At 37.1% G+C, this 25552-nt stretch overlaps 1 long non-coding RNA gene across 5 annotated transcripts in view; it reads right to left on the bottom strand.

The window, feature by feature from the left end:
- LOC141506374 (uncharacterized) overlaps nt 1-25552 on the bottom strand; it is a 339756-nt gene that overhangs the window by 198058 nt on the left and 116146 nt on the right. For 4 of the 5 annotated variants that reach the window (XR_012473828.1, XR_012473827.1, XR_012473830.1 and 1 more), the window contains exon 3: nt 9024-9229. This is a non-coding gene — a long non-coding RNA (uncharacterized LOC141506374). Of the gene's footprint in view, nt 1-1363; nt 1649-9023; nt 9230-25552 lie in introns of all 5 variants that reach the window. The other variant, XR_012473829.1, reaches the window with a different exon arrangement.

The following is a 25552-nucleotide window of genomic DNA, read 5'->3' as shown; positions in this document are numbered from 1 at the left end:
GGAAGAACAAAAATAATTTTCATAATGGTCACTTTATTTTTTAATTTAATTTTTTTAGGTTTTTTGCAAGGCAATGTGGTTAAGTGGCTTGCCCAAGGCCACACAGCTAGGTAATTATTAAGTGTCTGAGGCTGAATTTGAACTTAAGTACTCCTGACTCCAGGGCTGGTGCTCTGTCCCCTGTGCCACCTAGTTGCCCCCTGTTCACTTTATTTTAAAGTAAAACAATTTTGAAAAATTTAAGAACTCTGATCAATGCAATGACCAACAATGACTCCAAAAGACTCATGAACAAAGCATCCTGGAGACATTCATTTTCAGACACTCAATGTGCAAATATATTTTTTGTTATGGAGGATGGCTTTTTTTTGAAGGAGAGGAGAGAATTGTATGCAAAGAGGTGATAGAAATTTTTTTAAAAGGAAAAATAGCATTAATACAATATTTTAAAAATATATAGAATGAAACAGAAGGGAGTTCAGAAGAGGACACAGACAAACAAGGCAATATTGGAATTATGTTAAATTTAATTTATATTTAAAAGTAAACCTTTTTTTTTGTAAAAAGGGTGGGGGGAGAAAACACAGAGAATGGTGAGGTGGTGATGCCTTCCCCCATTACAATGAGCAGCAGCATATCCATGGTGGCCAGAGGCAACAATAACGATAGTTCCTTAAATCAAATCCAAACCTCCAAAGGAGACTTCTAGAGGTGAAAGCTAAAGGGACACATGGTGCATTCTGAGATTATGATATCTTGTTTCTGAAATCATAAGCATTCAATCACTGAAGGAAAAAAAACAGATATGGAAGCACTGGGGGAATTTGAACTCAATTCTTTCTGACTTCAACTCCATTTACCTATTCATTATGCTAAGTTGAAATTCTCTCTTTTTTTATATTTTTCCTGGAAGATTGACCTAATCTGCAATTCCACCAGAACTGAAATGCTTATGTTACCAAAGCTGGGCAAGTAGTGAATTTTGTTGTCTTTTATTATTTTTGCCAATAAGATAGAAGTTCTGGGCATTTAAATTTTATGACATTTTAAATTTAATTTAATTTCTCAGATTATCAGATAGTTTGAATATTTTTTCAGTAGACTATTAATAATTTCTGTTCCTTCTTTCAAAAACCTCTTATATCCTATGAAAATTTATTTATTACAGAATGGTTTCTATTCTTATCAGTTTCATTCAATTTCTTAATAGATTTTGGATATCAAGAATATAGCAGAAATATTTGATGCAATATTTAACAAAATTTGTTTTTCCTTTTTCTCATTCAATTCCTTTTAATTGAACAAAAGTTTTTTTTTATTTTTATGTATGGGTAGAGGTCAACAGAATGAATCAATCACTTACCTCACACCACTTAGAGTGATCAGCAAGATGCTCCATGCTGATACCTTTAACCCGGTAAGAATATCTCTATTGAGTCAACTAAGCAATCAAAGGCATTGAACTCAGTTCAAAAAGTTCTTAATGAACTTTGAAGTGAAAGCTGATGAAATGATGCTAAACAGGAATTATTGGGATTGATTGAAGAGACTCATTCCTTGAGTGCTTGGATAAACCAGGAAGCCAGTTCAGAACTGGATATTCGGGTGGCAGGTCAGCATGGTTGTTGAAGTAGTTTTGACTAAATCCCTGAGAAAGAATTGCTTGGTGAGTGGCATAGAGGTAAAGAAAAGAACATTTGTGTTTTCCTCCTATTCTTTGACCATAGGATGACTTTGTGAACTTCCAAAAGTTGGAAGATTTTGAATGTGTCCTGGCTGTTTCCTCAGAACAACAAATGTCCAATGGCATCCATCTGCTTTAGGAACTGAGGACAAGTTAGGTACCTGAACAGAAACTCCACCTGCCTGAGAATCCCACATAGGGGAGAAAAGGAATCTTAGTAACTCGGGATGATTCCTTTTCCATGTATATTCTCTAAGCTTTAGCTAAGGATATTCTGGACAACTGGCTCTCTAGGGGAAAATATGTGTGTTTGTGTGTGTGTGTGTGTGTATTTTTGTATGTATGTATGCATATATGTATATATACATATATATGTATATAAATAAAATGCAGTTTAAGTGTATTTTGCATTTTTTAACAATTTCTCCAACCCTTTCTCAATCCCAGACAATCAACAAAACAATAAAAGAAATCTCAGTTTCATTCCGGGTTTAAGCCCACTTTACCCTCGACTCTTGTTGGACTTGTGGCAGAGTGTCTCCCACTGGAATGTGTTGTGGCCTAGAATGTAGGTGAATTGGGGGGACTTAAGTTGCTCCCCCTCCCCCCTCCCCCCATAAAAACACTAAGGCTCTAGTAATTGAAAAAATCTACTATAGCAGACCTGGAGCAGTTTGAATTAATTTAGCTCCAATGTAGATTGATTTAGGGTTTAGGGTAAGGGCAATATAAAAACAGTTTTAGTACTTTGACGGGAGAGCTTCAGAGATCCCCTGGAACCTCCTTACTGACTGTTTTTAGTTTCTTGACCTGCTTTTAGCCATCTTGTAGATTGCCTTTTTCCTGAGAGTTATTGGATGTTTTCATTAAAAGGGTTGTTCATCTGAACCCTAAGGCTCTGAGTGATCCATTATAGCAAAGCTAGAAATTTAATAGGACAAGGAAAAAGCTTTGTATTCACTGTTCTTACTATCTTTAGGGAACAACCATTTCTAAATACAAATTAAGTGTGATTGGTTAATTGATATTAACTGAATACTTATAGGGTCTCACACCCAGTGGGTGCTTGTGAAAGGTACTATCAAAGAAAAACCCCATCCCCTTAAGAGCCCACTCCTAAAACCCTGAAAGATGTAGTCCTTTGGAGACTACCAGTGTAGGGCAGGTTGGGATACTGAACCCAGAACTTGTGGGATTTTTTTTATACAGGGTGTCTCAAAAACCTATGCCCTATGATTTTTTGGGACACACTACATAATCTAATTCCTTTGTTTTATATAATTGTTTTATATAATTTATATATATTTATATAATTTATATAATTGCTATTTATCACCTCTGTGATTTGTTCCTTAATCTCTCTGGGCCTCATTGGTCTTTGCAATGTGAAATGATGGAGTTGGACATGATAATTTCTAATGTCCCTTCAAGTCCTAAATTTATCCTCTCATGATCCTATTCAAGTTGTTGGAGTTCCCCATATCTATATCATGGATGGGAAATACAGCAGAAGTCTCAAGGGAAAAAAAACAAAGGCAATCTCACCTATGGTAGGAGAAGCATCAGGGCTAGATAGACTACCACAGCTGGCTTACATCTAGAATACTATGTTCAGTTCTGGATACCGCAATTTAGGGAGGACAAGTGATAAATTGGAGTTCTCTAAAAAGGTGACCAGAATGGTGAAAGGTCATTTGAAGAAATGTTCAGGGAAGTGCTGAAGGAAATAGGAATGTTTAACCTAAAAAAAAGGAAGCCTTGGAGTTGGAGAGAAGGGATTAAGTTTGTTCTGTTTTACTTCAGAAAACCCATCAGAAGCTATAGCTTAAAGTTGCAAATAAGCAAAGTTAGGCCTGGGATGAGGAAACATTTGCTTACCACTGCAGCCATCCAAAGGAAGAATGAATTACCTCCTTAGTTAGTGGGTTCTCCCTCACTGTGGATCCAGTATCTATTATTTATTCTATTAGGGGACAAGCATTTACTAAACAGAGGCTATATGATAGGGATTATTATTATGCTTTACAAATATCTCATTTGATCCTTACAACCTTGTGAAGATGTCAGTTTATTAACCTAGATAATCATTTACCCATGAGTGATCCATAGGTGATATATCATGTAAAGAAAAAATCGTTTCCATTTCTAATACTTTCTTAGGATTTCTAAAACCCTCATAAATTGGTGCCATAGTTTAACAAGAGCATCTATGGATAGGGTATGATTATTATACTAATTATTATGACTGTTAATCTCTCTTTGCCTTCTTGGAACAAATCCTAATTGATTATATTGAATAAGATTTTTAAATATTGTTGTATTTTTGATATTTTGCATTGATATTCAATTAAGCATGAAAAACCAATTAGGAGATAGAATGTAGAAGCAAGTGTGCTAGAATATCACACTTATTAACTATATGACCTTGGATAAGTCATTTAATTTTTTGGTACCTTAAGCAATAACCCAGATTTAATCTACTATATTATAAATGATCTTTTGTGTTGGTAGAGTTTCCATACACAAAAGAAATCACACATCTTTTACATTTGTTAATATTATTGGTCTACTCTCTGCGTTATCATTCCTTGATTTGGAACATTGGTCAAATATGTCTCATTGAAAGAACTGTTAGTTTTGAAAAATATCTGAGATGACTAAATTATCAAAATAAAGAGCACACATTGGAAAACTGTTGGAAAATTTAAAAAAGGTTGAAATCATAATGAATAATGAAACTAAAATAAAATTATTAGAAAATATTGCATATAATTGTATGCCAATAAACACAAGAAAGCAATAAAATATAAAATTGTTTAAAAAACAACAGATAATATAAATAAACTGATATCAGAAAAAAATTAATTGAATAGGACAATTATGAACTTTCACATTAAGAACCTACCAGGACTACATGGATTCATGAAAGAATTCTAGAGAACACTCAATGAAAAAATAATCATAAATTCTGAAGTATTTTTAATCAACCTAAACAACCTAAACAAATCTAACCTAATCTTTCTAAAGGTTCACAAACCACACCTTTTAGATTTCTATTTTCCAGGAATCTAAGTCAAGTCACTAGTCTTTAGTTCAAAGAATCCAACCTCTTTTTGAAAAATGAGATAATATTTGCTCTTTTCCTGTTGTGAAGCATATCTCTTATTCTCCAGTTTTTCAAAGATCAGTGATAATAGCTTAGTAATCACTTTTGTCAGCTCTTTATTATCCTAGGATGTAGTTTTCCAGGTGACTTATACTCATTGAGGTAAGCTAGTTTCTTTTATACCCTTTCCTTACTTATTTCAAGTTTTAATTCTTTCTGAACTACTTTTGTTAAAAGCTCTCCTTATTTAGACAGAATTCTTTTTGACAGAGGAAATAGAGGAGAGATAGGAGTTGAAGAATTCTCCTTTTTCCTGGAATTACCTGAATTGCAGCTGTCTTTCTTTTTTTTGATTTTCCTTTTGCCTTCAACAGTCATATAAAAAAATCCAGGTCTTCAATGGAATGTAAAGGGCCTTTGGCATAGTCTTTCTAGTTCCTCATTATCATTTTACTAACTCACTTCTTTGTATCTATGTGGAGAGGCAGCCATCACCAACCTGTCATGTCCGCTCCTCCCACCATTAGTTGCTAAATCTATTGATCCTACTTCCACAACTTTTCTCACATTTGTTCTATCTCTTCTGCTTTCACTGACACCATCCTATTTAACCTTTTCCCATTTTCCTCTTTTTACCCAGACTTTTAATGTGTTCTCCTAAATGGTTCCCTTGGCTAGAGTTTATCATAGCTGTACTAGTAATACCAATCTTTTTTAGGGAATGATTCCATAACTAAAATCACCACCAAAAGTTTTCTTTCCTTCCCTATTAAATAAAGTCTAAGCTTCTAAGTTCATCATTCAAGAGTCTGGCATTACTATGTCCTACCTTTCTAGTCTAAAAACTGCTACAATAATTAGCTTATTTTAAGTCTAGGGTCAAGGTAGTAATGTGAAATGGATAGAAAACCAGATCTGGAGTCAGGAAGGCTCATCTTTCTAGACACTTACTAGCTCTGTGACCTTGGGCAAGTCACTTAAACCTTGTTTGCCTCAGTTTTTTCATCTGTAAAATGAGCTAGAGGAGGTAGCATCATTTCTGCCAGAAAACCCCAAATAGGATCACAAAGGGTCAGGCATGCCTCTAAGGTGTGATATGATGGTCCCTAAAGTTCATTTGGTTCTCCCTACTCTTCATATTTAAAAAGTTTATTTTAGGAAATAATTTCTGAATTTAGTCACAATCACTCTGAGATCCCAGTTAGAAAAAAATATCTGACACCTCAAATTCTCTGCCTCACTTGATTTTAAATCAGTCTCTAGTTAGTCCCTGGCTAACTGGTTGAAGCACAAATGGAAACATTTAGGTTAAAAAACAAGTCCCAACAAATTATAGCTTTGTGTTTGGATAGACAAGTAATGGAAAGGGGAGTTGGGGAAAGGGCTAAGTTTTGCTTGTGACTCCCCTCAACTTGGGTTTTCTTCTTTGGGATTTCTGTAGTCACTTGCTCTCCTTGTTGTATCCCTTATTTCCTCAACTCAGTCCTCCCTTCACTCTTCAGAGGTAGGCTTGAAATACCAGACTTGTTCCAATCTCTACTTATAGACTTGGTCCTCATAATCTTCCCTCAACCAACCCCTTCTGAGACAGCTTCTTTAGTTACAAAAATTCAGTCTTTCACAGAAATGTTTTGATTGATTCAAGAAGGTACCCAGACCCGGGTTCACACTAGGTTCAGATTATTTGGTTTGACAAAAAGTGTCCTTGGCAAGCAAGGTAATTACTTGTAAGGAATGATAATTGATGGAGCTACTCTGATATTAGCCCTATTTTTGATTATTCCCTTCATGTTAAACTTCTTCAAATTCTATGTCTTTGTGTATATTGACCCCCAGACAGGAATAATACTCCTTCATGCCTCTTTTGGTGAAATCTTCCTTCAAGATCCAGTTTGTGGCCACCTCTGTGTTGCTTTGGCTATAAGTTATTCTTCATTTCCCAGGTTTGAGGTCCCTCTTTTGGGACTTTCCTATATAATTAACTATATTCTAACTTGTTTCATAGTTATCCTCTCACACTGTAATCTTTTTTGAGGAGAGTGTAAAGAGAGTTCTTATCTCTCTTTCCTGTCTTTGAAGTTAGAGACAAGATTGTTTTTCATTTTTGGATTTATACCCAGTACTTTGCATAAAGTCCTATACATTAACAGGCATTCTGAATGAATATTTGTTGAAATGAATCTCTGGGGTTGGTACTTCTGGAGTACCCCATATTTTTTTCTTGTAGGTAATATTCCCTTTTCATGGAACAAAGGAACATTTAATGGCAGTTGGTGGGGAGGTTATTAAAAACCTTAAGCTTTGGAGATGAAAGGAACCTCAGAAATCACATAGTTTATTCCCATCAATTTTAGATGATGAAACTGAGATTCAGAGAGGTTTAGCTATTAGGTTCAAACAACCAGTCAACCAAATCAAAAATAATTCATGAAATACTCACTTTATGACAAGCGTTAGGCTCAGTATTGGAAATATAAAGAACAAAACAAAAATGAACTCTGCCTTCATGGAGATTATATTCTAATATAGCAGACAACATATATAAATTGGAACATAACAAAAATACAAAGAGGCTGGAAGATACTTTAGAGAAGATGGAATTAGTAGCTGGCAGGGAGTGGGGGGAGAACTAAGAAACGTCTCCTAGAGGAGGTGGTATTTGAGCAAAGCCTTAAAGGAAGTCAGGGATTACAAGAGTGGAAGGTTTGGGAGAGTAGGGAGCTTTCCAAGCATAGGTACCAACCAGTGCAATATATCAGGATGAATTAGAATGGTGTGGCTGGATGAATGGAGGGAAAGGGCAACAGAGAAAAAAATTGCAAGACAGTGGAGATGAGGATAATACTGAAGCTGCAAAACTGGATGACTAGAAAGATGGTGGTGCCCTTAGATATTTTCTATTTTGGATGTGTTGAATTTGAGGATTCTATAGGATATCTAATTTGAGATCTCTAAAAGGAAAGTGGTAATAGGGAAGGATAGATACCAGACAGTCATCTCTATAGAGATAATAATTGAACCATTGGAAACTGGTGAGATCAATAAGTGAAGAGACTACAGAAAGAAAATAAGAAAAGGTCCAGGATCTAGTTTAAGGAGAGACAACAACTAATGAGAGTGATCTAAATGAAGAGCTAGCAAAAGAAACTGAAAAAATATAGGTAAAAGGAGAATCAAGAGAGAAATGGATCCAGAATGAGGTGGTCAAGTGATAAATTCTAGAGAGGTCAAGAAGGATGAGGTCTCAGAAGAGGTCATTAGATCTGGCAATTAAGACATTATTGATAATGTTGGAGAGAGCATTTTCAGATGAATGGTGCAATCAGAAGATGGACCTTAGAGAACTTATAAGGGAGTGAAAGAGGAGATAGAGTCATCAATTATAGATGACTTTTTCAATGAGTTTAGCTAAGAAGGGAAGGAAAGATATAGAATAATAGGTGATGGTTGTGGAAAGAACTCGAGAAGAATTTTTTTTTAGTTTTTGCAAGGCAATGGGGTTAAGTGGCTTGCCCAAGACCACACAGCTAGGTAGTTATTAAGTGTCTGAAGCTGGATTTGAACTCAGGTACTCCTGACTCCAGGGCCGGTGCTCTATCCACTGTGCCACCTAGCTGCCCCTAAGAATTTTTTTTTAAGATGGGAAAACCTTGGGTATTTTTAGGCATCAGGAAAGAAATGAGTATATAGGAAAGACTGAAGAAGAGAAAAAGAGAGAGGAGAGAGAAGAATGATGGAGTAATCTGCTGAAGAAGATGTAACGACAGAGGATAAACCTTGCAGGGAAAGACAAGCAGAAGAGCTACCTCCTTATTACAGACTAAGGAGAATGGTGATGTCACAGGCACATGAGATGAGTAAAAGAGGAGAAAGGGACTATTACTGAATACCTTCTATTGTTTTGGTGAAATGTGAGTAGAGAAGCTTAATGGATGGGGAAAGGGAAGAGAGGTTAGGAGAGAAGTAATTTTGGAATGGCTGCTGTGGTGAATGTGATAGGAAATCAATTAGGGAGGAACAGCTGGAATTCATAGTGGAAGAACCCCAGAAATGGAAAGTGACTTTTCCAACATTGCACAGGTTCTGTGACTTCAAGCTCAGTGTTTTTTCCATGCCTAAATATTTTGCTTATCAGATTATAATATCATTAATTCCCATTTCCAAAGTTTTTAAGGGATATAAAGTACTTTTCTCATAACCACTCTTTGAAGTAGGTTGCACAAATATTCATACCTCAAAAATTGTTCATCTCCATCTCAGTAGTTTCCTGCTTCACATTTTCCATCCTTGTTTCATGGCAAGACTGATGAGTTCATGGCATAGCAGAAAGAACCAAAGTCTGGAAACTTTAATCTCAATCTTGGTTCTTCTCTTGACTCTCAGAATGACATGTGATAAGGTAAAGACTTCCTCTTTTGTTTTGACTTTAGTTTTTTTTCCTGGAAAATGAGGGGATTGGATTGACAAGGGTTATTCCAACTCCATCTATGTTCTAAAATTTGAAAGTCTCTCATAGATCTGATCTTCTGAGGGATTCACTAGCTATCCAATGTTGTATCATTGGTGCTAATTGGGGATGGGGCACATTGGTCCATGTGAGCAATATTTCTGTCAGAATGTTTTCCAGACAATACCAGCAAGAAGGAGGACAGATAGTTTTTACCAGCCCCACCTCCTGTTCTAACACTTTTTGTAAACAAGGACATAAAATCATCACATTGTGGAACAGGAAATTTGAAATAATGGAAACATACCGTACTGTCCCATTCTCTGTGTCCAGAAGCCCATTTTACACTCAGGACTTACCCTCCCCTGCAGCAATCTGAATCTGACTCTTAGGACCCATTCCATCGGATGTTATTTGATGTGTATAAATGTCCTTGTATACTCATGAAAAAGAGAACAAAGGGTCTATTGCTAGCAAAATTAGTTGCCCATACAACTTCTTGAGTGTTGGCAGCAGTGGTATACCCACAGAAGAAGATGGTGGCATGAGCTGGGGAACATCACATGTGGCTTTAGTTTACAGCTGTTCTTGTCTCTCACTCCTGCCTTTTCCCCAGGTTCTTTCTGAACCTTCTTGAGGATGGAGAATGCTCACTTATTTCTTCCCCTTCTTTCTTGTTCCACTTGGGATATGAGGATTAACCATATCTTACTAAAGGTCACATCACCCCTTACAAACAGAAGAACAATTGGAGGAGGGGAGATTAAATGAGAAATGTTTTTAGATGGATCAGTGGATAATCATAACTGCCATGATACTTTAGAACTTACAAATTGTTTTGATCCACTGAAGAAAGTAATATGCCCCTTTATTTGGTCTGTTTCAAGGTAAGGACATATGGTATAAATGAAAATATAAAAAAAAACTGTTGAGGCTTAGGAAGAGCAGCATGGTAAAGGAACTAGGTTATTATCTACCTCCTTGACTAGGACAGCAACTGGCACCTCCAAAATTAGGACAGAAACTAACATATCCAGATAAGGAAAAGAAAGGACCAGTATGTTACCAGAAAGCTTTGTGAAGGAGATCATGGCAGGAAGAGGAAGGAGTTCATAATAATTTTGTGAAAAGATGCTCTCAGGATTTAATTAATGATGGTCACACCTATCTTTCTTTGGGAATCCTGAGTCTTCACTTATATAGCTCTAGGATCAGGCCAATTTAGATGTCTTGCAGGGATTGTGGGGGGACACTTCTTAGGTGAGTTGTAGAGACTTTCTACCCCTGAAGTCACAGGCAAGGAGATATCCATCAGTCATAAAATTTTATAGATGTGGGATGGGTGGTTTAGAGAATTTAAGTGATGTAATGTCAGCTAAAATTGTACAGTAGAGAAAACAGTAGTTTTCAATTCAAAGGATCACACCTGAGTTCAAATCCTGACTTTGCTACCTACTCCCTATATGCTGTTAGGCAAATTCGTTTCCTTAAGTCTTAGTTTTGATGAATGGACATGGACTAAATGTCTCAGAGTCTTTTAACTTCTATATTTTATGATTTCATCCCTGTTCCATGTATCTTTTCCTTCCCCACCATCAGCCCCAAAATCTATGAATTGAGTTAATGGAAAAGATGAGCCCAACTTTGACATCTGAATCTTTGCCCTATTTTCTCTCTTCCAGACTCATAGACTTGGAGAAACCAAAGCTAATGCTCTCTGCATAGAGGTTTGACAATGATGGTGATTCATGGTCCTAGAGGTTTCTTTGTCTGGGGGAATATTTGGAGAAGTATGCAATATCTAATTCAATTCAAGTTAACACACAATTCATTAAAATTTACTAAATGTAACACTCATCATAGCAAAAATGAGACAACACTTTCTATGATTCCAAGAAGCTTGCAATCCAATGAAGGAAGAGAAGAGAGCACAATAAATATAATATAAAGTGTAATGGGACAAAGGAGAGGTCAAGACATTGTATTAAGAAATCTTAGGACTTAGAGGAACCATCATTAGGTATATACTTCAAAGATATTTTAAAAAACCCTCATATATATATATGAAAAAATATCTTAGACAATTCTTCTTAAATCCTAAATCCTTAAAGTGGATGCTCACCAACTAGGGAAGGATTGAATAAATAATGTTTTATAAATATAATGAGATATTATTTTGCATATAAAAAAGACCTATATGAAACATTCCAAGAAACTTGGGAAGATCCCTATGAATATATGTAAAGTGATGTAAGAAATTCTGGGAGAATAATTTGCATGATAACCACCATAATTTAAAACACTACTTTTCAAAGTAGGTCTAGGAACCCCTAGAAGACCCTTTCAAGTAGTCAAATCTATTTTAATAAAAATACTAAGATGATTTAATTGTTAATACAATAAATATTGATAGAAATAACCCATGTAAACAAAAGCTTTTGGAGGAGGAAGATCTCAATAATTTTTAAGAGTATAAAGTGGTCTTGAGACCAAAAAGTTTGAGAAGTGCTGATTTAAAAAAACACTAGAAGAATTCAGGACTGGATGAAATGACTTCTGAGGACTGAGACTATAGCATACCCTCTGATTCTTGATACAGTGGTATAGAATGGTATTGTGCAGATATAGTCAACTTGCTGATTTGTTTTAACTCTACTCTGTTACAAGGAAGGACTCTCTTTGGTTAGGGTTGTGCTAGGGCTATGGGAAAGTGATGTTTTTTTGTTTTTTTTTGCAAGGCAAATGGGGTTAAGTGGCTTGCCCAAGGCCACACAGCTAGGTAATTATTAAGTGTCTGAGACCAGATTTGAACCCAGGTACTCCTGACTCCAAAGCCGATGCCTTATCCACTACACCACCTAGCCGCCCTGAAAGTGATGTTTTTAAAAGTATCAATAAGGGGCAATTAGGTGGCACAGTATATAGAGCACTGATGCTGAAGTCAGGAAGATCTGAGTTCAAATTCTACCTCATATATTTACTAGCTATGCAATTCTGGACAAGTCACTTAATTTCAACTGCCTCAAAAAAGTATCAGTAAAATATTTTAAAAATAAGCAAATTTCCATTGCCTTCCAAAAAAAAAACTAAAATAAGAAAATTTGAGGATAAGAATGCTTTATTTCCCACCTCCACCCCTCTGGGATGAACCTCTCTGGTTGAGATGAAGATTAGAGAAGTTTTAGTCAGAGGCAACATCTGAATTGGACTTTGAAGGAGAGACTACATCAGGAACAGAAAAGGATGAAAAGCATTGGGTTGTGGGACTCTTCAGAGATTAAGCAAGGTGCTGGACTTGGGATGAAAATGCCAGAGAATTCAATTTCAGTTCAATTAAACATTTCAACATTTCTTAAGTATTTGCTATGTGATAGCCAATGGTAATAGGTACTGGGAATACAAAGTTAAAAAAGAAACATTCTCTGACTTGTTTATTCACTCAGAAAGAAGCACATATTTTGTGATTAAAATCTCAGTAGAAAGCTGTGGTTAGTTCATTCATTCAGTCATCTAAAAACATTTCCTGTCCATCTCCTTTATACAGTACCATTCAGAGTAGGAAAATATAGAGTTGATTAGGTCAGGGTGCTTGCTCTTAAGAAGCTAGCTATCTGACCTTGGGGCAAGGCATCTTATCATCTAAGTATTAGTTTACTCATCTATTTAATGGAGTTAATGATATTGGCATTAAATACTTCCCAGAGTAGTTGAAAAGATTTATCAAGATGCCCAGAAATGCAAAGGAGATAAAATAGGATAAATGTATGACCTACATATTATTTCATAAACAGATCACAAACATATTATCAGAGACATTCACAGAACTCAGGTACATTCAAACACACACGGACTATGCTCAGTGTATACATATGATTGCCATGGGACATGATATAGTAGCAATTGAGAGGACTTCAGTGAACCAGATAACTTGTTGGAGGTCTGTCTGTTTGTCTCTGCTCAAAGTAGAAGCACAAGCTAGGTTGGTGATCTACTTTAATGTTAATTTTGTCTTTCAAAAAGTAAAAGAACTAACAAGGAGATTTACTCTTCTAAATGGAATTTGATCCATAAGAAGGAACTGAGTGGTAGGCCTGAAGTCAGTAAGTCCTGAGTTCAAATCCTATTTTGCACATTTATTAGCTTTATGACCATTTAACCTTTGCATCCTGTTTCCTCAGTTGTAAAATATGGGGATAATAATAATCCTACCTCCTAGGGTTGTTGTGATGATAAAAAAGTCTATAAATAAGAATATTTGTGAAATTCTTTGCAAACCTTAAAGTGATAGAAGAAAAAAGTTAAGGAAATATAACTAGATATAAATTTAAAGCTAAATAAATCATGTTAATCATGGTTGTGTGATTTTTTTTCTAGAGGTGTTCAATTGCTTATCAACAGAAAATGGATGATGGGAGTAATAATTTTGGAGTTTAGGAAAGTATGACTGGATTAGACAAGGGGTTGAGGGATTCAGAGATAATGGAGAGTGATTAGAGGTGATGAAGAAAAAAGTCATTTTAAGAAACACAGAGTAGAAGAGAAGATGGAAGAGCAGGAGGTTATGGCTTCAGAGAGGAATTTCAGAGTTTTGGATCATAGTCAAAAGGTTATGGGTGGGGGGGGGTGGAGCCAAGATGGCAACAAGAAGGGATCAAGTCTTAGGAGCTCTCTGATAAAACTCACCAGCTAAGGACTCTAACTAAACTTTCGAGAGACAGAACCCACAGAGGGACCCAGCGAGGCAGTTCTCCTACTCAAGGTAACCTGGAAAGGAGCAGAAAGGCTCTGCAACCTAGGGTTGGAGGGGCGGCCTGCCAGAGCCAAAGAACTTCAGCCTCCCGGAGGCAGCACCAGGGTGCTGGGAGCCGAGGCTCACAGCAGCTGGGGGGAGTCTCCTGATCTGCACCCTGGGGAGCACCGGGCACAAAGTGGGGGAACAGCAGAGGCCCTCTGCCAGAGCCAGCACGTGGAGCCCAGGGAGCAGCTTGGTCTTTCGCCCAGACCAGGAAACAGAAGCAGGCGGAGCCGGTAAGCAGGAGCCCCCAGAGCATGAGCCCATTGAGCTGAGGGAGGGGAGGGAAGAGAGACTCCGGAGCTCTGTCCTCAGCCCCAGGAACAGGACTCTGGGGCTCTGACCACATTCAGATCCTGATCCCAGTCTAGACCCCCCCCCCCCATAGAACAGCAGGGCCCACCCCCACCTCAGCCCCGTGGCAGAGGGGGGTGCTTATGGTCATTCACAGACCAGGAGGGAGGACAGAGCCTCACACACTGAGACCCTTGTGGGAGTGTCCCAAAAGCTCAGGAAGCACCCCCAAACCAGGCCCAGGCTGGGAAAATGAGAAAGCAGAGAAAGAAAAAGAAGATTATTGAGAAATATTTTGCAAATGAGCCCAAGAAGGATCAAAATACTCAGTCTGAAGATGAGGAAGCACAAGCTCCTGCATCTAAAGACTTCAAGAAAAACAGAAATTGGGCTCAGGCTATAACAGAGCTCAAAAAAGACTTTGAATGAGGGAGTTGGAAGAAAAACTGGGAAAAGAAAGGAGAGAGATGCAGGAAAAACATGAAAATGAAGTCAGCAGCTTAGTCAAGGAAATCCAAAAAAATGCTGAAGAAAATAGCATGCTGAAAACCAGCTTAGGTCAAATGGATAAAACAGTTCAAAAAGTTATTGAGGAGAAGAATGCTTTAAAAAGCAAAATTGGCCAGATGGAAAAAGAGATAAGAAAACTCTCTGAGGAGAACACACCCTTCAGACAAAGAATAGAATTCAGGGAGATTGATGAATTTACCAGAAATCAGGAATCAATACTTCAAAACCAAAAAAATGAAAAATTAGAAGAAAATGTGAAATATTTCATTGAAAAAACAACTGATATGGAAAACAGACTTAGGAAAGATAATTTAAAAATTATTGGAATACCTGAAAGTCATGACCAGGAAAACAGCCTTGATATCATTTTCAAAGAATTACTACAGGAAAATTGCCCTGATATTCTAGAAGCAGAGGGAAAAATAGAAATGGAGAGAATTCACCTATCCCCCCCCCCCCCCCCGAGAAAGAGATCCCAAAAAACCAACCCCTAGGAATATTATAGCCAAGTTCCAGAACTCCCAAGTCAAAGAGAAAATATTACAAGCAGCCAGAAGGACACAGTTCAAATATCATGGAGTTGCAGTCAGGATCACACAGGACTTAGCAGCAACTACATTGGAAGCTCATAGGGCTTGGAATACAATATACCGGAAGGCAAAAGAGCTTAGAATGCAGCCAAGAATCAACTACCCAGCAAGGCTGAATGTCCTCTTCCAGGGAAAAAGATGGACTTTCAATGAACCAGGGGAATTTCAAAGGTTCCTTTTGGAATGGCCAGAGCTGAACAGAAGGTTTGATCTTCAGATACAGGACTCAGGTGAAGCATGGAGATTGGAGGAGAGGGGAAAATATGAGGGACTTAATGACGATGAACTGCATGTATTCCTGCATAGAAAAATGACACTGATAATACTCATATGAACCTTCTCAGTTAATAGAGCAGGTAGAGAGAGCTTTTATAGTTGAAGCACAGGAGAAAGCTGAATTCGAAGATAAAATATGGTGTAAACATGGAGTCAATAGAAAAAAAGGGAAATGTAATGGGAGAAAGAAAAAGGAGAGGGGGGAATAGTCCAAGATACTTCACATAAGATTTTTTTATTACAATGAGCTATTGCAATGTTATGGAAGGGGAGAGGCAAGGGGGAATGAGGGAATCTTTGCTCTCATCAGAGGTGGCTAGGAGAGGAAACAGCATATATACTCAATGGGGTATAGACATCTGGAGTAAGAAGGAGGGGGGAGCAGGGGGAAGGGGTGGGGATGTGAGTGATGGAGGAAAGGATGGACCATGGGGGGAGAGCGGTCAGATATAACACATTTTCTTTTTTACTTTTTGCAAGGGGCTGGGATTGGATGGCCTGTCTGGGACCATGGGGCCAGGTGGATTCTGGGCCTAAGGGGTGGTATGGGGGCTCAGGGCTTCTTGGTCCCAGGACCAGGGACCTGTCTGCTGAGCCAGTCAATGACCCTACAGCAGAGTCAGAGTGAAAGGAGAGAGAAAATAGAGTACATGGTAGTGGAGAATTAAGAAAGGAGGGAGTTGAGATCAGCAATGGCAACAGTGGAAAAATATGGAAGTAACTTTTGTGATGGACTTATCATAAAGAATGAGATCCACCCATGACAGAGTTGTTGGTTGGAACAAAGACTCAAGCACATTTTTTGTTATTATTATTTGGGGGAGGGTGCAGGGCAAGTGGGACTGGATGGCCTGCCTGGGGCCACATAGCAGGGTGATCTTTGGGTATCTGGGGCCGGATTTGGACCCAGGTGCTCCTGGCTCAAGGGCCAATGCTCTGTCTGCCACCCAGCCACCCCTACTATTATTACTATTTTATTTTATTTTATTTTGGGTCTTTTGTTCCCTTCTTTTTGGTTTTTGCAGGACAGTGGGGATCGGGGAGCTTGCATGTCACACGGCTGGGTGATTGTTGGGCTTACGAGGCTGGATATGGGCTTGGGTGCTCGTGGGTCCAGGGCTGGTGCTTCGTCCATTGCGCCACCTGGCCATACCTACAATTATTACTATTATTTTTTTAATTTTAATTTTTTTCTCTCCCCTTTACTTTTTTCGCCCAAGCAAGTCTATCTATATTCATGGGGGAAGAGGGGTATTTTGTTTACTTGTAAACAAGAATATTTTATTAATGTAAAAAAATTTGTACTAAATGAGAATAAAAAATAAATTTAAAAAAGTTATGGGTGATTGTGAGCTCAAGAATATGAATGTATAATTATAGAGCAGATCAAAGGAGTTAAGGTTTATAAACTGGGAAGACAGGTTGTTTGAGAGAACATCAATATGTATATTGAAATCCCCAAATATGAGACCACAGGTCAGGGTGATGAAGAAATTATGAGCCTGTTTGAGGAAGAAGGGACAGGGGTGTGATGGAGCAAGCTCAAACCAGTTTGCAAGAGCCAATTATTAAAAGTTCACAGTATGAATTTATACCTCAGAAATCAGCAAATACTACAAATGAGGGCAAAATTTACTGTTTTGTTGTTTGTCTAGACTTTAGAAATTAATGGTGATAAAGTAAATAAATATTAATAATTCAGGTTAAGCTTAAGAGTGTAAAGTTTTGTGTACAGTTTCCCCTCCGAAACCTGGTTATTAAACACCTCTGATTTAAAAAAGGACAACTTGAGAGTCAGGAGAAAATGACAGGATTTGTATAGAGTTTCTTGAACTTGTTTTTCTTTTTCCCTTCCTGCACCCTACCATATACTCTGGCTTATGTTTCAGTGGTCTCCAAAACTTCTGTATAGGCTGTTTTCTAAATAATAGTAAGTAATATTTATATAGCACTTGCTTAGTGCTTTACAATTTACAAATTTCATTTGCTCTTCATAACAACTCTGGGAAGTAGGTTCTGTAACTATTCCCATTTTACAGGTGAGGAAACAGAGATTAAATTACTTGTTCAAAGTCAAATGGCTAGGAAGCATCTGAGGCTAGACTTCAATTTGGGCCTTTCTGACACCAAGCACAATGTGCTAGCCACTGTGCCACCCAGTAAATGGGAGAGATCACTGCATTTTGAGTCAAATAACCTGGGTTTGAATCTTAGCTCTGTCATTTATTACATAGGTGACAATGGGCAAGTCAGATCCCCTTTCTGTGTCTCAGTTTCCTCATTTGTAAAATAAGGCAGTTTAACTAGATGGGCGGCTTTCCTTTCCAGTCCAAATCTATGTCCCTAACAATCCCTTTAGAGCACTATACAGTTGTCTATTCACATGACCTAGGGTGACATCTCAGATAGGAATGCATTTCTTCAGGCACAAAGTTCCATACCCCTATTATTAAATATGGTGTATGAGATAATAGGCTAGTATTGTTCAGGTTCAAAAGGCAGTGATTAGACTCCAAGGAGCCCATGTTTGCTTCCAGTGACTCACAGAGGTGTAAATTAAATTTCAAGATTCTTTGTGTATTGGGCAAATAGTTGGACTATTTTAGAGAACCATGGAGTATAAACATTTCCACCACTAATGAGTATTTCTGCAGAAGTCACCCTCCCCAAAGGGACAGAGACAATTTCCTCCTTGCCATAGTGGTATGTAAATTGGAAGAAGGCATTTCTGTAAGTGAGACACATTTGAAACCTACTGATACAATATTTATCAAGGCAAAGGTTGATGTTCAAAGTGCAGGGTCCATAGAGGGAGAAGAGAAGTAAGAATAATCAATGAATTTGGGGTTTGGAGACATGGGTTTGAGTCCTAGATCCATCATTTTTTACCTAGTTGACTTTTCACTCTCTGAGCTTCAGTTTCTTCTTTTCTAAAATAATGGATAATTGCTAAGATCTTTTTCAACTCCCAAATGATTCTGAGGTTGCAGTATCAGCTTTTCTATTTACTCCTAATTTATGTTCAAAGTCCAGGATTCAATCCCTTAAAATAATCTCAAATGAGGAGGTAATGTTGCACAATGGAAAGAACACTGGTTCTGGAATTGGAGGAATTGTATTGAAATCCTTACTCTCTGTGCCTTGGTCAAGCTACTGTCCTAAGAACTGGAGACCTCCAAAAAAAAAAAAAGACAAAAACGGTTCTTGCCCTCAAAGAGTTCACAGCCTAATGAGGAAGACAGCATACAAATAATAATATACAAGCAAGATGAAATAGGATAAATTGGATATGATCTAAAAGAGAAAGCATTAGGATTAAGGAGGGCAGGGAAGGACTTCTTGCTGAAGAAAGGACTTTAGCTGAGATTTTAAGGAAATCAGGGAAGTCAGGAGGAGAGATGAAGAGGGAGAAGGTTCCAGGCATAGGAAACCATCAGTGAAAATGCCTGAGGATAAGAAATGGAGTATGTGTGCAATAGCAATGGTGGCCACTATCATTGGATCCCAAATTATGTTAAGGGGAAAAAATGTAAAAAAAAAACCCACTGGAAAGCATAAAGGGATCAGGTCATGAAGGCTTTTAAAAACCTAAATCTTTATATTTGATCCTGGAGATGATAGGAAGTCATTAGAGTTTATTGAATAGAGAGGTGACATGGTCAGACCTGAGTAGCTGGGAAATCACTAAGGCAGCTAAATGGAAATAGACTGAAGTGGGAAGAGATTTGAGGAAGGCTAATGCTATAGTCCCAGCATGCACCAGAGTAGTGGCAATATTAGAGAAGAAAAGAGGGTACAGATGAGAGAATCAACAAGACTTGTCAATAGATTGGATATCAGGGTAAAGAAGTGTGAGGAGTCAAGGATGATACCTAGGTTTGGGTGATTTACTGGGAGGATAGCTGTAGCTATAACTGTAAAAGGAAAATTTGGAAGAGGGGGAAGATTTAGGTTTGAAAGGTAGAAAGCTCAGTTTTGGGCATTTAAAATTTAATATTTTTAGAGACATGTGATTCAAGTTCTCTAATAAGCAGTTAGGGATGAGATGGGGGAGGTCATGAAAGAGGTTAGGACTAAATAAGTAGATCTGAGAATGATTTTCAGAGAGATAATAATTAAATCCATGGGAACTGATACAATCACCAAGTGAAATAGAATGAGAAGGGGGATGAGAAAGAACTTTGGTGGGATGCCCAGAGTTAGCAGACTGGACTTGGACCAAGAACCAGCAAAGGACACTGAGGAGTGGCCACACAGGTAGGAGAAGAACTAGGAAAGAGTTCTAGTTTTGTCATTTGTAAAACAGATCTAATAATAGTTGCACTAACTGTTTCATAAGCTTCTTGCTAGGATCAAATAAGGTAATACCTTCAAAATGCTTAGTAAACTATATAACTGCAAAATGATATGCTACTGCTCTATCATCAAACATGCATCATAGTAGATAAAAAAAAAGGTCAACTTTGGAGTCAGGAAGACATAAGTTTAAATCCTATCTCTAGAATCTAACAGCTTGTGACCCTGGAAACATTAACCTCTCAGTGCCCCAGTTAATTCTGTAAGATTAAAAGGTACTGATGAGTTGCTGATAGTTATCCACACAGATGAAATCATGTGTCCATACACATGCCAAATCATCAAATTCTTAGCCAAATGATTTGCTTTGAATGCTTTTTTCCTCTAAACCTCACTGGGAGGCTGTCAGTATTTCAAAAGTAGCAGTTCTCATTCACACTAAGAGGCAGAGTGTTCCTCCCTAGGCCATATGGCTATTGGTAATTGCACGAATTGGGATTTGAATCCAGATTACCCGATTGCAGGTTCAATATTCCAATATGCAGGTGTACCACACCTGACTCTTCTCACAATATCCATGGGAAGTGAGTGGGAGAGATCTCATAGGCAGCTCCCATAGGAACAGAATTCTGGATCCTTGTAGTAGCAAAACTGCATTATTCATTTGTGTATAGAATCTGTGAGCTGATGTGGCTTTTCCCTGTGGATTTTATAGAAAAAAAATTTACAGAAGTAGACCTGCATTAGATCAGGAATGGTTTCTCCTAGCAATACGGTCTGACAGCTAACAAAACTCCCTCCGGTGTATATGGGGCTTAATAGCTTCCAGAGTGTTTTCCCATCCACTGAGTCATTTATCCCTGACAACAGCCCCATGAGGGAGTCAGAACTAACTTCACTTTATAGAGAAGGAAATGCAAACCCATAGAGAAGTGATTAGATTCAAGTTTCCTGGTTCCTAGCCCAGGCTTCATTCCACTGTACTTCCATCCCTGTTCTATTCCCAAGTGACAATTGCAAACTAACCCTAATCTCTGTGGAATGAAAAATTTGTTCCTTAGCTAATGGAATTTCAGCCCACAGAGAAGCAGTTAAGGAAGAATTCTTTTGGGAGTTGCACCACCTTTCCAAAGACCCGGAAGTCACTCTATATTCTTGGCAATTCTTTCATGTACTGTGGTTTAGGTCATAGACCTGGGTATAGAGTGTACAGGGTATGCCAAGGCATATACTTATGCTTCCAAACAAAGACAGTTTTACATTTGCTTTAATCCATGGTATGTTCTTTTAATTTTTACTATATGGTGCCTGAGTGCTATGTTTAAACTTGGTTAAATTCAGTACTTTAGTTCAATAAATATAATAATGTCCTTTGTGATTATTACTAAGTGATTGTTTTATAAAAATGAAATTTTCTGAATATACTAATAAATATATAATATATACTGACAAAATATACTATGTGTACCTACCCACTGACTTTAGGAATGTAGACTGAGTGAGATTATGAGTAAGGATTTTATATGCCTTATGCATATAATGCATTCTTATTTCTATGATTCATGCCTTTTTTACTCCTCCTAGACTATGAGCACAGTGACAATAGGGAGAACTTGGAGGTAGGTGAGCTTTGTATTTATCCTAGCACTATTACTATGTAACTTGTGAAATTATTTATCCCAAGTACACTTTCAATTCATCATTTGGACTATAAATACCTTGAGGGCAGAGACTTGTCTTTTTGTATTGAGACCATCAAGTAGATACTCAGTCAATGTTTGTTGAATGAATTATTGAATTATAGGAAATTATTTAATTCATTTTAATTCAACAAAGTTAAGGGCTCCCTCTGTGACCTTGAGAAAGTTAGTAAAGTCTCTGGGCTCTGGTTTCATCATTATAAAAATGAGGAGGTTGGATTAAAGAATTTCTAAAGTCCCTTTTAAATCTGCCATATTTTATACCAAAGTGCTGTCCTAGGTGCTGGCATCAAAAAAAGAGAAATGACAGAGTACCTGCCCTTAAGAAATATGCAACCTAATAATAGAAAATTAGATCAGTCATACACATATGACCATTATGCAAAAGAATATGATAAGAAGAAAAGTAACCTATAATCAGAGAACAAAGAAGGCACAAAAAGGAATCTTAAAGAATATCTAATGACTTCTGTTCCTGTTTGATGCAGACAAGATATGATCAGAGCTGATCAGAGCTATTTCCTTAACTTTTCTCAGTAAGGACAAAGATAGAAAAGTCATAAACTGAGGTTTCCTAAGAAATAAAATGCTTTATAGGTATCCTTTTCTCTGTTTCTCCCAAAGGCCTTCTTCTACCTCCTTCCCTTCATTCCTTTTTTTCTTTCTGGAGTATGCTCAATTGTACTTCCTTGTTGACCAAGAGATAACTCTTATATATATCCTTTCCATGTTTCTAGCCATAGATTACTCAGGAGAACATTTTGTATACCCTAAAATATTCAATTCAGTTCCATTCAACAAAGCTTTGTTAAGTATATGCAAGGCATTGGGAGGACAGTAATGTGTAGTGCAGTGAAGTCAAACTCAAATAGGAACAGATCCCTTTGGGCTGCATATTGTCTTTAAAAAACCACAAATTAACTATTTTGTATTAATTATCTGTTGTATTAGTATTTTCATTTTATTAAACATTTCCCAGTTACATTTTAATCTTGTTTGGGGCAGTTATTTTCAGGCTACAAGCTTGACAACTTTGATACAGTAGATAGAAAGTTATCCTCTGAGTAAGAAAGATCTGAATTCAAATGCTACCTATAGTAAATCCTAGATCTGTACTCATGAAACTGTACTCATGAGACTATAAATTACATATAAGTGACTAATCTGAATCTGTAGAGAAAGCTTCCATGTTGAGAAAAATTAATGAAATTTTAGGTCTACATACTTCCCTATTCTTTTATGCAAGACACTATATAAGATACTAAAGCAACGATGAAAAATAAACCCTACTCTCAAAGAGCTCATATTCTTCTGAGAGATATAACATGCAAACAGACAATTTGAGAAGAGAGAGGGGAAACAACCCCCTGGTTGTCCTGTAAGACTCTCAATTCACAGCTTTTCTTGCATGAAGCTAGAGATTCTAAGAAATGAATGTGAAGATGTCTACACATAAATGCAAAATGTATGGGAATAAAGTGAACTGGAATTCATGGTACAGGGAAGCAAATTTGACCTGAAAGTTATCACTAAAACCTATGATTTGGATATATACGGGGAGGATAAACTGCATGCAAAGGAATATATATTTAATAAAAGTAACACTGATTACAAAGAAGTTATATGGCTTAATGGAAAGAATACTGACTCAGGAGTCAGTTCTCCTGATTCAAATCTCACTTCTGACACTTATAACCTCTACAGTCTTGGGTAAATCACTTGATCTCACTGTTTCCTCATCTGCAAAATGAAGAAATTGTATCGGATGAAGTCTGATGTCTCTTACCAGATCTATACTTTCATTAAGAGGAAGTACATTGCAGACATGGTGGACATCCTGTGCAAAGGCATTAGTCAGTCAATCAATCAAACAAATATAAAATGCTAATAATAAATACAAAAAAAACCACAACAAAGGTTACTAAAAGAGATGTGGGAAGAGAAATGAAGTCCAAAGGAGGGCAGCTGGTAGGAAATGAAGACATGGTTCTCTCCTTAAATGGAGATTCTGAAAGGAACTCTCTTGATTTTGAATGAGAGGGATCCCAGAGTCAAGAGTGATGTGATCTTGCAGGATGATGAGGGTTTTGGGGTGTTATAGAGAAGTTCAAAGGGGTACAGCTATGTGGGGAAAGGAATGTCATTTGTAGAATAGAATAATTAGACTACGTTTGGTTGGACTATGGAGTGTGAAAATAGGTATAATGTGCAACAATCCAGCCAGAAGTATTTTCAATGGCAAACTGAAGCATTTTCATTTTATCTGTTATCTTCTTAGCCAAGTCTTCATTTTATCCAAATTGCCTCTTTATTCTGATTCCTTCAATCATAAATAGTGACATTATAATGATCAATTCAGACCTATGCTTCAGGAATATCAATTTGGCAGCTGGGTGGAGTGTGGTTGGAAGAAGAGAGAGTCTGGAGGCAAGCAGACAGATTAGGAGGCTATAAAATAATCTAGGTGAGAGAGCTGAGGATCTGAATTAGGATGGAAGCTATATGAATATAGAGAAAGGGACAATATAAGAGATGATGTGAAATTACCTAGGATACTTGGCAAATGATTAGATATTGGTGATCAGAGATAAGGAAGAGTCAAGTAAGCCATTGAGTTTCCCCCTTTTTCCAATGGGGGAAAAAGACAAAAGAACTCAGAATTTAAAGAATGAAGGTTGAAAATTGTGTTTGCATGTAACTGGAGAAAAATGAAATACTAAATAAATAATTAAAAAAGAAAAAAAGGCAGACAAAAGAATGACAAAGGATCTTAGATTTTACTTCATGCATGTTGGAAATATCAAGAGAATTTTTCAGTACTTCTGAAATGCAAATTAGTCTCCATCCTAAAGAAAAAGTGTAACAGCTTTTCCAGTTGGAGCAATATATCTCTGCACTCCAAGTAATTAAGGAAAGTGATATACCCCTTGATAGAATGGAATAAGTACTTTAAGGTACAAAAAAAGCAGAAAAAGTGACTAAGTTAAAGATCATAACAAGTATTAGAAGATGAATAAATGTGACATGGGAATGTAAAGAAGGACTACTGAACATTTGGAGCTTAGAAATGGGTATGAGGCTCTTGTTATAGAATTGAGATCTGGACCATCTCTGGAGGAAGCAAATTGTGTTTCAAAGAATGATGGTGCTATTATTGCCAGCAAAGCCTAGCAGCAAGAGATAGAGAAATTCAATTTAAAATAACTGTAGACAGCATAAAATATTTGGGAATCTACCCAGAAACTGTATTAACACAATTAATAAACATTTTTCACACAAATAAAGTCATATCTAAACAATTTGAAAAAATGTCAATTGCACATGGGTCAACCAAGCTAATATAATACAAATGACAATTCTAATTAAATTAAATTACTTATTCAGTGCTATACCAATCAAACTACCAAGAAATTATTTTGCAGAACTAGGAAAAAAGTAACAAAATTCATCTGGAGGAACAAAAGTTCAAAAATATCATGGGAATTAATAAAAAAATGCAAAGGAAGGTGTCCTAGCTGTGCTAGATCTTACACTGTATTATAAATTGGAAATCATTAAACCATCTGACTAAGAAATAGAATAGCGGGCTGGTGGAATAGATTAGGTATAAAAGAAACAGTAGTAAATGACTGGGGTAATCTGAGATTTGATAGACCCCAAAATTCTAGCTTCTAGAACAATAATTCATTATTTGACAAAAATTGCTGAGAAAAAAATGAAAAATAGTATGGTAGAAACTAAGTATAGACCAACATCTCACATACTATGCCAAGATAAGTTGAAATGGGTAGAGGATTTAGATATAAAGAGTAAGACCATAAGCTAATCAGGAGAACAAGAAATAGTCTATTTGTCAG

This window comes from Macrotis lagotis, chromosome 1 (genome assembly GCF_037893015.1).
Source record: "Macrotis lagotis isolate mMagLag1 chromosome 1, bilby.v1.9.chrom.fasta, whole genome shotgun sequence".
Taxonomy (NCBI): Eukaryota; Metazoa; Chordata; class Mammalia; order Peramelemorphia; family Peramelidae; genus Macrotis; species Macrotis lagotis.
The sequence above is the reverse complement of the archived record's forward strand: the minus strand, read 5'-3'. Positions and strand labels throughout refer to the sequence as shown.